This window comes from Trachurus japonicus, chromosome 2, assembly GCF_045865225.1.
Source record: "Trachurus japonicus isolate A0001 chromosome 2, Traja_1.0".
NCBI lineage: Eukaryota > Metazoa > Chordata > Actinopteri > Carangiformes > Carangidae > Trachurus > Trachurus japonicus.
Window position 1 is genome coordinate 2,912,817 of NC_140908.1, and position 12,521 is coordinate 2,925,337.

Consider the following 12,521-nt stretch of genomic DNA (forward strand, 5'->3'; position numbering starts at 1 on the left):
TCTCTGAGCTTTTCTGGGTTTTCGATGTTCCAGCAGCAGAGCTGAAGGTGGAGACCATCGGAGGAGCACGTGGCCTCAGCTGGTTGCACATAGTTAATGACCTATGCATCTTCTATGACATGTGCACTAGATTTTTGGATCCTCTGAATAAGATGTATTGTTTCCCATGTAACAGGTTGAGGTCCCATGTCGTATAAAAAGGTAGACGTCCATGTTTCCTTTGATTGTACAGTAGATTAGGTCGAGGTCTGACAGGAACTGAGACTGAAACTGAACTTTGTGATTGGCCCGTGGCCCTGCAGACTTGGACGCACCATCCAACTTTTTCAGGATTTAGCTTCTTTGAGCGTTTATTAGGATGTATTGACGGAGGAAAAACGAGGTTGCAAGTGCACGGCGTCCAGATCAGGTCTCATCAGTCCTAACTAACGTGACGGATCATAAAGCGGAAGGAAGGCCGGGCCGCAGCAGCTCTGTTTATGGGAGTCAGAGCTAATATTAGACGTGGTGGCGGTGGGTAAACGGGAGGTGCAGAACGACGCGGATCAGGAGGGCAGATGGCTCCGTGTCACTGTCAGAGGTGGAGATGAGCTGCTGCTGTGTGGTGGAGAACATGTGAAGCCGGTTTGAGTTGATGCAACTCAGTCAGCAGGAGGAGAGGAGGAAGCAGCAGCTGGATCTCTGCAGAGTTTCTAAAATAACAATAACTACTATTTTATTTTAATAGTTTTCTTACACATGAAAAGTTGAATTGGATGGATGGATGGATAGATAGACGGATAGACAGATGGATGGATGGATGGATGATGGATGGATGGATGGATGGATGGATGGATGGATAGAGAGATAGATAGATAGATAGATAGATAGATAGATAGATAGATAGATAGATAGACAGACGGATAGACGGATAGACAGATAGATAGATAGATAGATAGATGGATAGACAGATAGATAGATAGATAGATGGATAGACAGATAGATAGATAGATAGATGGATAGACAGATAGATAGATAGACAGATAGATAGACAGACGGATAGACGGATAGACGGATAGACGGATAGACAGATAGACAGATAGATAGATAGATAGACAGATAGATAGACGGACGGACGGATGGACGGACAGATGGATGCACTAGTAGAGCAGCTCTGTGTTTTTATTTTTCTGTCAGCTAGATGAGTAGATAAATGAGGGTTGAAACATTCCTGAGGAGGCTTCATCCTCACCTGGGCTCTTAGATGAGAAAATCCCAAATCAATGCAAAGAGACGTTTCAGTTATTGTTGGAAAAACTTGTACCTGATTGGATGAAGTGTGAGGAAGCTTGTGTGATGATGATGATGATGTGTATCTGTAAATCTATGAAACTCATCTCCTCTTTCTCCGTCTTCAGATCTTCTTCCTCCCGTCAGCGCTGACGCTCTGCCTCTCTGACTTCTGCTGCCTCAGTCTCCGAGACGCTGATGTGAGTTTTCCCAGAATCCTTCCTCGAATCAGCACTATTCCTCCTCTTTTCCCTGCCTCGGCCTTTTCTCTTTCTCTTTCTTTCTCTCTTTTTTTTTTTCGCGGCCCATTCCTCGGTTGTCGTTGTCACGCTTCGCTTTAATATTTCATAAGTCGCCACTTCAATGAGGCGAAGGGAACGGGAACGCCGGCCGGCCCTCGTTAACGGGACTCAGCCTGTCAACGCTCAGATGTGTTGCTTACTTAATCATTGATAACTCCACACACACACACACACACACACACACTGAGCCGCGTCAGCGTGGATGCTTTCTGCAATAATTACAAGCTCCACCTTCAGCTGCACATCATTAATCTCACCTTTACACTGCAGAGAAATAATTAGAGCATCTGCATGAATAAAAATCTGCAGGGAGCGACTGATCAATCGCTACTCTGTAGGAATTCAAAGCTTCTGCAGTTTTATCTCCTTACTATTCAATTATTCCAGCCGGCACATCCAGAAAAACCCAGAACAACAAGCAACCATCAACACACACACACACGGTGCCAACTAAGTCCCAGTCCCAACATGGCAGAGATAGATTTTGACAGTGCTGTGTTTTTATCTTGTCACATGTTTATAGGCAAGAATTATTCTGCTCCACAGCCTTAAAGTCTCTGTGCTGCAAAGAACTTCCAACCTCTGGAAACAGAAGATATAAAAGTAGAATACCTCTTTTATTTATCTGAAACAGTTGTTTAATGTTCAACTAAAGACAGAAAATAAATATTTAAAGGTCCGGTGTGTAAAATGGGGGGGAATTTTTACCATATTTCTGCTGTTTCTTCCTCCTTCCTCTTCGTTGGTTTATTTATGAACGTGAAACTCTTGAAACGCGCTCTCTGGTTGGATGGATTTTCGGCGGTGCAAGATGGCGACGCTCTCTGAAGCAAGACCCTTGTTATATGTAGATATAAAAGAATAATTATAAGGCTACGAAAACCAAACAGATTTTATTTTATAGCGATTATACAAATATATTCATTGGTAATTTATTCAAATTTTGTCAATAAACCTTGACGATTATTACAGACTGGACCTTTAAGTCAAAAATAACCTTCTGATATCTTCAAATCTCACTTAGGAGTAACAGGGAACATTTAAACTTGACATAAACATCATGATATATATCGTTATCGCAAGAAATCTTTAAAAAATGATGGTGAGCCCTATAGCCCTACTCCGAATTGTCTTCTTCATCATCATTAGGTCAAAGTGTCATCAGCTCCAGTTTCCTCGTAGGTCGAGTCTGGAGGTTTGTTTGTTGCAGTTTTATTCAATTTTGGTGCTGTCAAGGACACGATATGTCTGGCTGCATCCTTCAGAGGTGGTGCAGCTTCAAATATAACAGCTTTCCTTCTGTTTTCATTTCATTTTGATTTATTCCATTCATGGTTTACATTCTACACATGGTTGCACATATTTACATAATGTACACATTGTCACCATGAATGAAAAGGAGCAGGATGAAGAAAACTTATAGTACCTGCCCCTCTCTGTTGTTATAGTTACATTGGCTTACTTCAACACCAATATTATACTCTATTTCAAAGTATTAAAGATGATGAAACATAGTAGATCTGACATCCTCTGGTGTTTGGAGCCCACTGGGATGTGACCTGATGCTCCAGAGGCTGCTGCTGGTGACGGCTTCAGCTTTACTCAATCATTATTATCTGTCGGCCGCGTGACGATACGACCTTGATCCTCTGCTTCCTGCAAAACTAAACCAGAAAAGGACCAGAAACAATAAGGTTAACAGTATTTAATTATATAGTAGTAGAAACATTTTTAAATATCAGAGAAAAAACAAAAACAAATCAACAATAACATTGTAGCCTTCAGAAATTGCCCTACATACCTTTTATTTGTCTCTTTTCTAGCTTTTTGTACAACACATTTACAAACATCACGCAAATTATATTTTGACTCGTGTATCAAGGTCAGTGGTGGACAGTAACGGAGTAAATTTACTTGATCACTGTACTTAAGTACATATCCAGAGGATTTGTACTTTACTTGAGTATTAGATTTCTTTGGTACTTACTCTTACTTGAATACATTTCCAAGACAAATATTTTTACTTTTACTTAATTTCTAGGAAGGCTGAAAAGTACTGGTTACTTTCAGGTCTGCTCTTTTTTTTTTTTTTCTAAAATCCTATTGGACACAAGCTGTGTTTGTCTGTGAAGGAAACCCTAACCCCTAAAAGCAGCACATCAGTGCAGCTGCTTTCAAAGAGTTCATTCTCACTAACAAGAGTTAAAAGCTCCTTAAAGCAGCACTAAGGAACTTTTCAACCTTTATATAATATTTTCATAACTTTTGTGATGGTACATGGACTTACAACAGGTTGAATGACACCTCTGTCATGGCCTGAGGGGGTCTGTATCATTATGGTCTGTATCACCTTCACTGGCACTAAGCAGCTTTGAGGAGCATGGTAGAACGCCGGCTCTCACTTAACTTTCACTTTCACTTTTGCGAGTCACGAGGAGGAGGGAGCAGCAATGCGGTACGTTCCCATCAGATTGTAGCCTGGTCGCGCCCACACTAGTGACGTCACGCCTCGCAAAAGCGCTGCTGACTGCTAGTCTGGCCAACCGTGCTATTAACTGGATTTCTGTCTCCCGAATTTTCGGGAACTCCACCCTCTTTTTCGAGAGCCAATCAACGTCGAGCCTCTCCAACGGCTCTGGGTAGAGGCGTGTTCAATTAAGTGACGCAGTAGAGCAGCGACCGGAACCTCATTGTAAACAGCAGCATGGAGCAGCACATACGTCAGAGGAAAGAGCGGTGTGATTGGTTTAAGCTTCGACACCGCCTATTCTGGCTTCGACCAATAGCAGACTGAGGCATTTGAGGGGGGCGGGTAAACCAGGTTTGAAGGATGCGCTTTGAGAAATGGATTCTCTTAACGTCTTGGCCAGACCCAATGCTGAGTATCAACATTGGAAAGTCGTGCCAACCAGGCTAATCGGATTGTGTATGTGTGTTTACTGTGAAATGATCCGCTGGTAACAGAAACTTAGTTTGGACGTCTTCTGTTAATTTCCATGCACCGGGAGATCAGAATTTTTACAGCGCTATGCGCTGGTGCTCATGGGAAATGGAGTCTTCCTTCAGGCAAAACACTACCGCTTTGGGCCACTGGCGCCGCCAAACTCAACCAAAATTGAAAGTTCTTTAGTACTGCTTTAAATTCATTTAGAAAAAATTATAGTAATTCATTGATGTGAAGAATAGGAAATTTACTTTTAATCTTACTTTTACTTACAGTAAATTAAGTACCTTTAAAAGCAAGTACTTTTTTACTCTTACTGGAGTAACATGTGGACTGAGCTACTTTTACTTGTAACGGAGTAAATTTTGACCAGTAGTATTTGTACTCTTACTCAAGTACTGGGGTGGAGTACTCTGTCCATCTCTGATCAAGGTGCAGAGAGTCTGAGTGTGATACAGCGAGGGGAACTCAGCTGCTTGTTACACAGCCGCCGCCGCCGCCGCCGCCACAGACTGGATCCACGTTTTTGCTGTAATCGTTTGTGACAAGACGACAAACAAGTGCAGCAGTGAGGAGTCGAGTCTGCATGTGGCGATGCTCTGGTTGTTAGTGTGTGTGTGTGTGTGTGTGCAGAGGAATTAGAGAAAGAGCTGATAGCAGTTAGAGAGTTTACGTGAGCTCAGAGCTGCTGATTCACCGTGCTGCTGCAGCTTCTCTTCCACTTCCACCTCACGGCTTCAGGAGTCGATAAGGAATTAGATTTGGAGTGAGAAGTCTTAACGACCCGGTGTGTGTGTCTGAGAGACGTCAGACAGAATCACATCACATCACATCACAGCAGCTGATGATGATGATGATGTGTAGTTGCTAGCATGTCGTTGTCTATGTTGAAGCTTTGTTTCCAAGGACAGCGTGTTAAGTTGAGCGCAGTAGCTACGTCAGATGGTGGCCAGCAGGACGCAACCAGACAAGGTGACTTTGTCCACTGCTGCAGCGGAGCGGAGAGTCTGCAGCTCCCTCTGTAAACACACTGTCCGCTCCACACTCCTTCATCAACTTCAACCTCCAGTTTGAAATGTTTTTGTGACTTTGCGAAATACAGAGCAAGAGAAAAATAAGGTAAAAATAGGAACTGAGATTTAAAAATGAATAATAAAACACTCACACAAGTCAAACTCAAGTTCAAGAAACGCTATATCAGGTTTCCTCTGACCCTCTGTCACATGACGTCTTCAAAGCTCCATAAAAAAGAAACTAGGTCACCAGAAGCACTGCCGCCAACTTCACTCGAAAGTGCGACTTTCAAACTCTCTCCCAGCTTTTATTCGTCTTCGATAGACCACGTAAAACCAGAGATATGGCAGTTTTAATTTGATAGTACAAAAACTATTCATCTTGGGGATGGGATGGGCAGACGAGACGTTGCATCGGCTGGTTTCAGTGCCTGTCCCTTTAAATGCAAATGAGCCACTGCTTGCCCCGCCCCCTCTACCGGTCCCAGGTAGGGGTGGTTTTATGCAAATTAGAAAACTAGTTTCATATTGGAAGACAACTGGGGGAACAGCTCGTAAAACCACATGGATTTCAACCTCAAGAGCCTGAAAATTACAGATTTCTTTTGTCAATTCTCACATTTTGGAGGCTGGAAGGCAAAACAAACACCTAAATATATGTTAAAGAGCCTTCAAAAAGTGATATTTCCATAATATATCGCCTTTAATGGATATAAATGTTTTTAATTTAGGATTTTAATTTACTTTTTGGAGATTATTCCATGTTTGATGGTAAGATTGAGTGGTTTCACTTTAATTGATGTTAGTTTGTTTTGTTTTTTGTTTCCTGTGTGCAGCGGTGACTCCGTCCACATCGGCTGGTCGCTCCACTTCCTGTTGCTGCTGCTGCTCCGAACTGAGAAGACGTCAATCCAGATCGACTGCAGGTAAAACACAAAAAGTCTATGAATCAGTACAAATCAAACATCTGGATCTGTGGTGGCAGCTGTGTGTGTGTGTGTGTGTGTGTGTGTGTGTGTGTGTGTGTGTGTGTGTGTGTGTCCTCCGCGGCATCGCTCCCTCCCTCCATTAAGACAGACTTTTTCCAATATAGTAAGAGACAGCCAATCGAACGGTGTAACTCAACAGCTCTCTGGGGACTCGTTCAGCAGAGACGCTGAACAGATAAAAGCTGCCGACACGGAGGGAAGGAAGAAAAAAAGAAGAAAAATCACAAAAGGATGCGACACACTGAGACGGCCTTGATCATAATACCTTTATTCTAAAGGATACCCCCCATACACACACACACACACACTTTCAATCAAGTCAGTGTGGGTTTTCCTTGTTTCTTTTATTTTTATTGCACATTCCTTAAAGGGATAGTTCAACATTTTGGCAAATTGGCCCATTGCCATAATCCCTATAGTCATAGCAGCAGGTTTGTTACCTTTAATTGTCGGTGCAAGCTATTTTTAGAACGGCGGAGCAGAGCCGTGAGCTGCTCAGAGCTACGCTACGGAGGCTCATGGGATTTCTTGGTTTCCCTCATCAAACTCATCAAATACACAATCCAACAACTCCACAACGCTCTGGTGGACAAGTTGTGACCTGCACATTCACCACGCTATGAGATAATAACACAACGTTACCAGACAGAGTTGTTTTAGAGGGAAATACAGAGACTGCTTGATGAAAAACTGTCCCTGAAGGCAACACGCATCAGTGGTTTTGCATGAATTTCCCTCTAAAACAACTCTGTGTGGTAACGTTGTGTTATTATCTCATAGCGTGGTGAATGTGCAGCTCACAACTTGTCCACCAGAGCGTTGTGGAGTTGTTGGATTGTGTATTTGATGAGTTTGATGAGGGAAACCAAGAAATCCCATGAGCCTCCGTAGCGTAGCTCTGAGCAGCTCACGGCTCTGCTCCGCCGTTCTAAAAATAGCTTGCACCGACAATTAAAGGTAATGAACCTACTGCTACGACTATAGGGATTATGTTTCTCTGCAAATTATGTCCCAAACGGTGATAAAAACATAAAAATAATACATACTGTAGTATTCCCGTACTAAAAACGTATTTGCAATTAACACAATAAAGATGGATACTTAGATTTCACAGAAGCGAGAGCTGCTTTACTTACAAATAAATGGATGCACAGCGAGGTCTTTGTGTGTCTCGTGGAGAGGTTTAGGAGTCAGCAGCTCCCTCCAACTTAATCTGCCTGCTTTGAAAATGATTTTAGGACACAGAGGGGGGACACACACACACACACACACACACACACACACACACACACACACACACACACACACACACACACACACACACACACACACACACACACACACACACACACACGGTTACCAGGGATTGGCTGCTTTATCCTTATATGCTGATCTGTGAAGAAAAATCCCAAATATTCACCCAAATGTTTGTGGTGCAGCGACGAGAGGAAAAGGAGAACTCTTAATTGCACAATTAATTTTATTATTTATTTGTTTTTTCTGTGTGTTTTGGATGGAAGTTTTTTGAATCGTGGAGTTTATTTTTCATCCTCAGAGGGTTTAAAATGAAATGAAGTGAAATGAAATGAAATGCTGACGTGAGGTTTTGCAGCCACCACTGTTTTTTGTCCCTGCCAGGGCCCCGTACATCCCCACCCCTGTCTCTCCAAAACGGCCTCTTCCACTCTCTGAAAAATATGCAAATGTGCAAAAGTAGGCTACAGAGACCCCCCTCCCTCACCCCCTCACCCTCCATCCTCCCCCCTTCCCCCTTCCCGTGTTCGCCTCTCATTCGTCGGTGCATTCGTGGGATTTGGGGGGAAAACGAACGCGCTGTGCAGCCTCTAACCGGGATGTACTGCACTGTACACCAGAGGGAGTCGAGTTTGTAAAGGCTTTTAAAGGCTCGGGGGATGGGGTGGGGGGAGTTGGGGTGGGGGGTGTTGAAGCTGAAACATCCCCCTTGGTTTTGCGGAGGACAGATAAGGTCAGCTCTGAGGAGGATGATGCATTCCCCTGCAGCTCGGCCAGCAGAGTCCCATCTGAACGCTGCTGCTGCTGCTGCACTGACTGTTTTTATTTTATTAAAACATTTTTGTTGTTTATTTAATTTCTAAATTAATTTGATTTAAAGGGACAACGAGGAGTTTTGGAAAAGCGAAGTGTTTTCTCACTACATTTATGAGCCTCCGCGCACCGTAGAATTCTTTGACCGGTGCAAGACAGACTCATGTTTTCATTCATCAAGAATTAAAGTCAGAGGTTGGAAGACGATCACATACCGTCGTAGTTCCCACCATAAACGGCGATTCGGCGGCGTTATTCTCATGACTCGCCACGAAACCGAAAGTAAAACTAAACGATATATTTATCTAAAATGGGCCCATTAACAAGTGTGGGTAACGTAGATTCATCCACATTAATATGAGACTTTTTTATAACCAAATAGAAACTCCTCGTTGTCCCTTTAATGTTCGAACAATAATTTCTTTATTTGTAAACCATATGGATCCTTCATAGGAAAACAAATTCCCAGATCACTGGAAAAACTAATAACTCAGTATTACTATTTTTTCCTAAAAACTATACCAGATTTTCACCTCAATTCAGCAGCATCAGTGTGATTGTGATGGTTAAATGACTTGTCAGCCTCATTATTACTATTTTTTCCATATGATCCTTAAAGGAATAATTCACCAAAGAATGAAATCCAGTCATTAGTGACTCCCCCTCATGCTGATGAATACTCCAGAGTAGTTTTTTATTCCTCAAAGTGCATCTGGAGACCTGGGAGGCCTACACAAAAACCATTTAATATTCCTCCACACTGCTCGTCCACTGTAATCCAAGTGTCCTGAAGGGATATAGTCCAGAGTTTACTGGAAACAACGTCATTTAGGACATTTTTACAGCCTAAACAGTCCTGCATTGAATTTGCCTGGAGCGATACAGGACTGTTTAGGCTGTAAAAATGTCCTAAATTAGGTAGTTTCGAGTAAACTCTGGACTATATCCCTTCAGGACACTTGGATTGCAGCGGACGAGCAGTGTGGAGGAATATTTTTATATTTTTTGGTGAACTATTCCTTTAATAACGCTGTCCTCCTTTATCGTAAAGAGGAACAATGCAGGATTTTCACCTCAATTCAGCAGCGTCAGAGTGATTGTGATGGTTAAATGACTTGTCAGCCTTCCACATAGCGTCTCTTCTCTGAAAACCAACCTTTAAGGACGAGAGCCTCCGAGCCCGTTGTCCCACGACGACACAAACGCGCCGTAACCTGTAATCCCTCGTTAACGGTACCCACCATCACTCCACTGATTGGCTTCGTTGAAAACAAATGCACATGGCTGGGCAGAGGGATGAGGGAGGAGGGAGGAAGGTGAGCTGTGACACTGAAGGAGGAGCTCTGCGGAGGAAAAGAAAAGATGTTCTGTCAGGACCACTATGTCAAAATAATATTTATTTACTTGCACAGTTTAATTTGGCGGTATGGTACTGTTCTGGGACCCCCTGCTCTTCCACGCGCTTGCGTGGAAAGCCTGAGGCAGGAAGAGCACCTTCCTGCCCTTCACGAGCCATCATGAACGGCATAAGCAGGGAGCGCAGCAGCAAAGAAAACCCCCAAAACAACCACACCGGCAAATCCTGGAACCTCTGCTAAGAGATGCCAGGAGGCTATCTAGAATGGAATTAATTTTTGCCTATAAAATTTAATAGGGAATAAGCCACACGCTACCTCTTAACAATAATAATTTTTACAATAATAATAACCATTATTAATAATAATAACAATAATAATATTAAATCAATTATTTACAATGAAAGGCTCATAGCTTTTTGTGCATCTAGAATGCTCTATTGACAGGCGCAGTAAGGCAAGGCAATTTTATTTGTATAGCCCGTTTTTACAAACAGTTTGTCTCAAAGGCTTTACATGGCATCGTAACAACATCCTCTGTCCTTAGACCCTCACATCGACTGAGGAAAAACTCCATGGAAAACCCTTTTAACAGGGAAACATCGGAGAAACCTCAGGGTGAGCAACAGAGGAGGGATCCCTCACCCAGGACGGACAGACGTGCAATAGATGTTGTTACAGACAAGAAAACAGGGAGCAAAGAAAACCCCCCAAAACGACCACGCCGGCAAATCCCTGACCCTCTAGCAACAAGAGATGTCAGGAGGCTATTTAAGTTGGAAACAAATGTAGCCCATTTAAAAGGAAATAGACGAACCCCCCAAAACCCGCAAAAGGAGCTGCGTCAGTGAATAATTCAATGCCAAATATGATTCTGTATTATCGCTATGGAGGTTGAAACCCAGCGCAAATTAGAATAAAGCAAACCGTTCCTTGTGTGACGCTCCGACCGCGTGGCAGCATCGCTGGCAAACAGAAACTCCACAGCCCCAGAATCAGCCGTCGCCGGTCAATGGAACAGCTGAGTGTGACGCCGCCCCCGCCTGCCAGGTGAGAGCCCCGACGGAGAGAAGGAGCCCCCCTCCCCCGTCGTCACAGATGGCGTCCTCCGTTCCAGAGCTTCGCTGAAGCCCCACGACACGACACCGCGCCAGCCGCCGCGGGTCCGCATCGTGGACGGGGGCGACGACATCGGGAGCAGCAGGGCGAGCACGAACACAACCAGCGATCCTTCCCTCATGCGGGAGCCCGTCTTGCAAAAAAGCCGGCAGAGGAAGCAGCAGCAGCAAGGGAGGTGACGTCGGGCTACAGCAGTTTAAATAGCGCGCCCTGAATGCAGTTCCCCAATAGGGGAGTCAGCTGAGCCATCAGCTGACCTGCACAGGTGAAGATAGTTACGCTGTGCTGATTAGAGCTTGACGTCATGGCCTGCCAGAACTAACGCTATACGCTTAATTTTTTGCTTTTCCTGCATTTCTCTGTGGACTGAGGCTTTGGTATTGTAAATATTGATATGAAACCTAGACCGTGATGACTTTTAGTCGTCGGTTTGTTGGTGCTGCTTTTTGTTTCTGTAAAAACAAATGGTGGGTGGGTTCGGTTGGATCTTGAGGGATCCATCCACCCATTGGCTGCCTCGCTGCCCAGGGAAAAACAGGATTACATGCATTCATTCGAAGGAGTCTTTCGATGTGGGACGGCCTCGTTGCACTGCTGTGACGCAATTGGTCTTGAAGTGCAACCTCGGAGGGATCGTGGCCCCTGAATTGGGACACGGCTCTTATCATCTCCTCAGTCTCACTCACCATAGAGATAACGTTCAGTCATGTCAGGGAGCTGGTGGTGTGGTGGTGGACAGCTCCTGGTGCTGAAACCAGCTTTTTAAATTGTTTACAGCTATGATGAATTTCAAAAAGGACGGCACGCAATGAATGAATCGATCGCAGAAAGATGGTATCACACCGTCAGCTGGTGTCCGACTCCTCACCGGCCTTCAGGCAGCAGCTCTGACCTCTGACGGCTCAGATGAGAGAGATGAAGCTGCAGCGTTTCGCCTCAGTAGTTGTTGTGTTTTTGCTTCTGCAGGAAGAGACTTTGCCTATAAAGTATGACCTTAACAGCTGTTATTTAGGCTTGTTTGGTCTTTATACCATGTCTTCATTGTGTCTAGTTTTCCTTTTTTTTTGAAGGCAACTGGACTTTAGATGTTTGAGCTTCTTGAAGATGTTTCTTCAGCACTGAAGCCTTTCAAATGAGCCGAAACATCCTCAAGCCTTTGTGTAGCTCATAGAGACTCCTCACGTCTCCATTAGGTTCTCACAGTCCACTAACTTTATATATACTAACTATATATATATATATATGTTTCAGACAATATATTTATTTTAAAGGTCCCATGTTCAGCAGGTTTAATATGATATGGGACCTCAAATGAGTACTTTTTGTAAGTGACGACTAAAAAGAGTCATTTTTTTCCTGATCTCATTCTCAGTTGTTTTTTATTTCCAGAACAACCTAGATTGAAAATTCGGCAGGTTTATAATATGAATCGATCACAAAAAGATCCTATCACACCGTCAGCC

The 12,521-nt window shown here is 43.7% G+C and overlaps 1 protein-coding gene across 1 annotated transcript in view; it reads left to right on the top strand.

The window, feature by feature from the left end:
- Positions 1 to 6,412: 6,412 nt before the first annotated feature.
- LOC146990557 (double-stranded RNA-specific editase 1-like) overlaps positions 6,413 to 12,521 on the top strand; it is a 39,819-nt gene continuing 33,710 nt past the window's right edge. The window contains exon 1 of the mRNA XM_085795290.1: positions 6,413 to 6,454. The gene's annotated coding sequence lies outside the window, so the exon portion shown is untranslated. The remainder of the gene's footprint in view (positions 6,455 to 12,521) is intronic.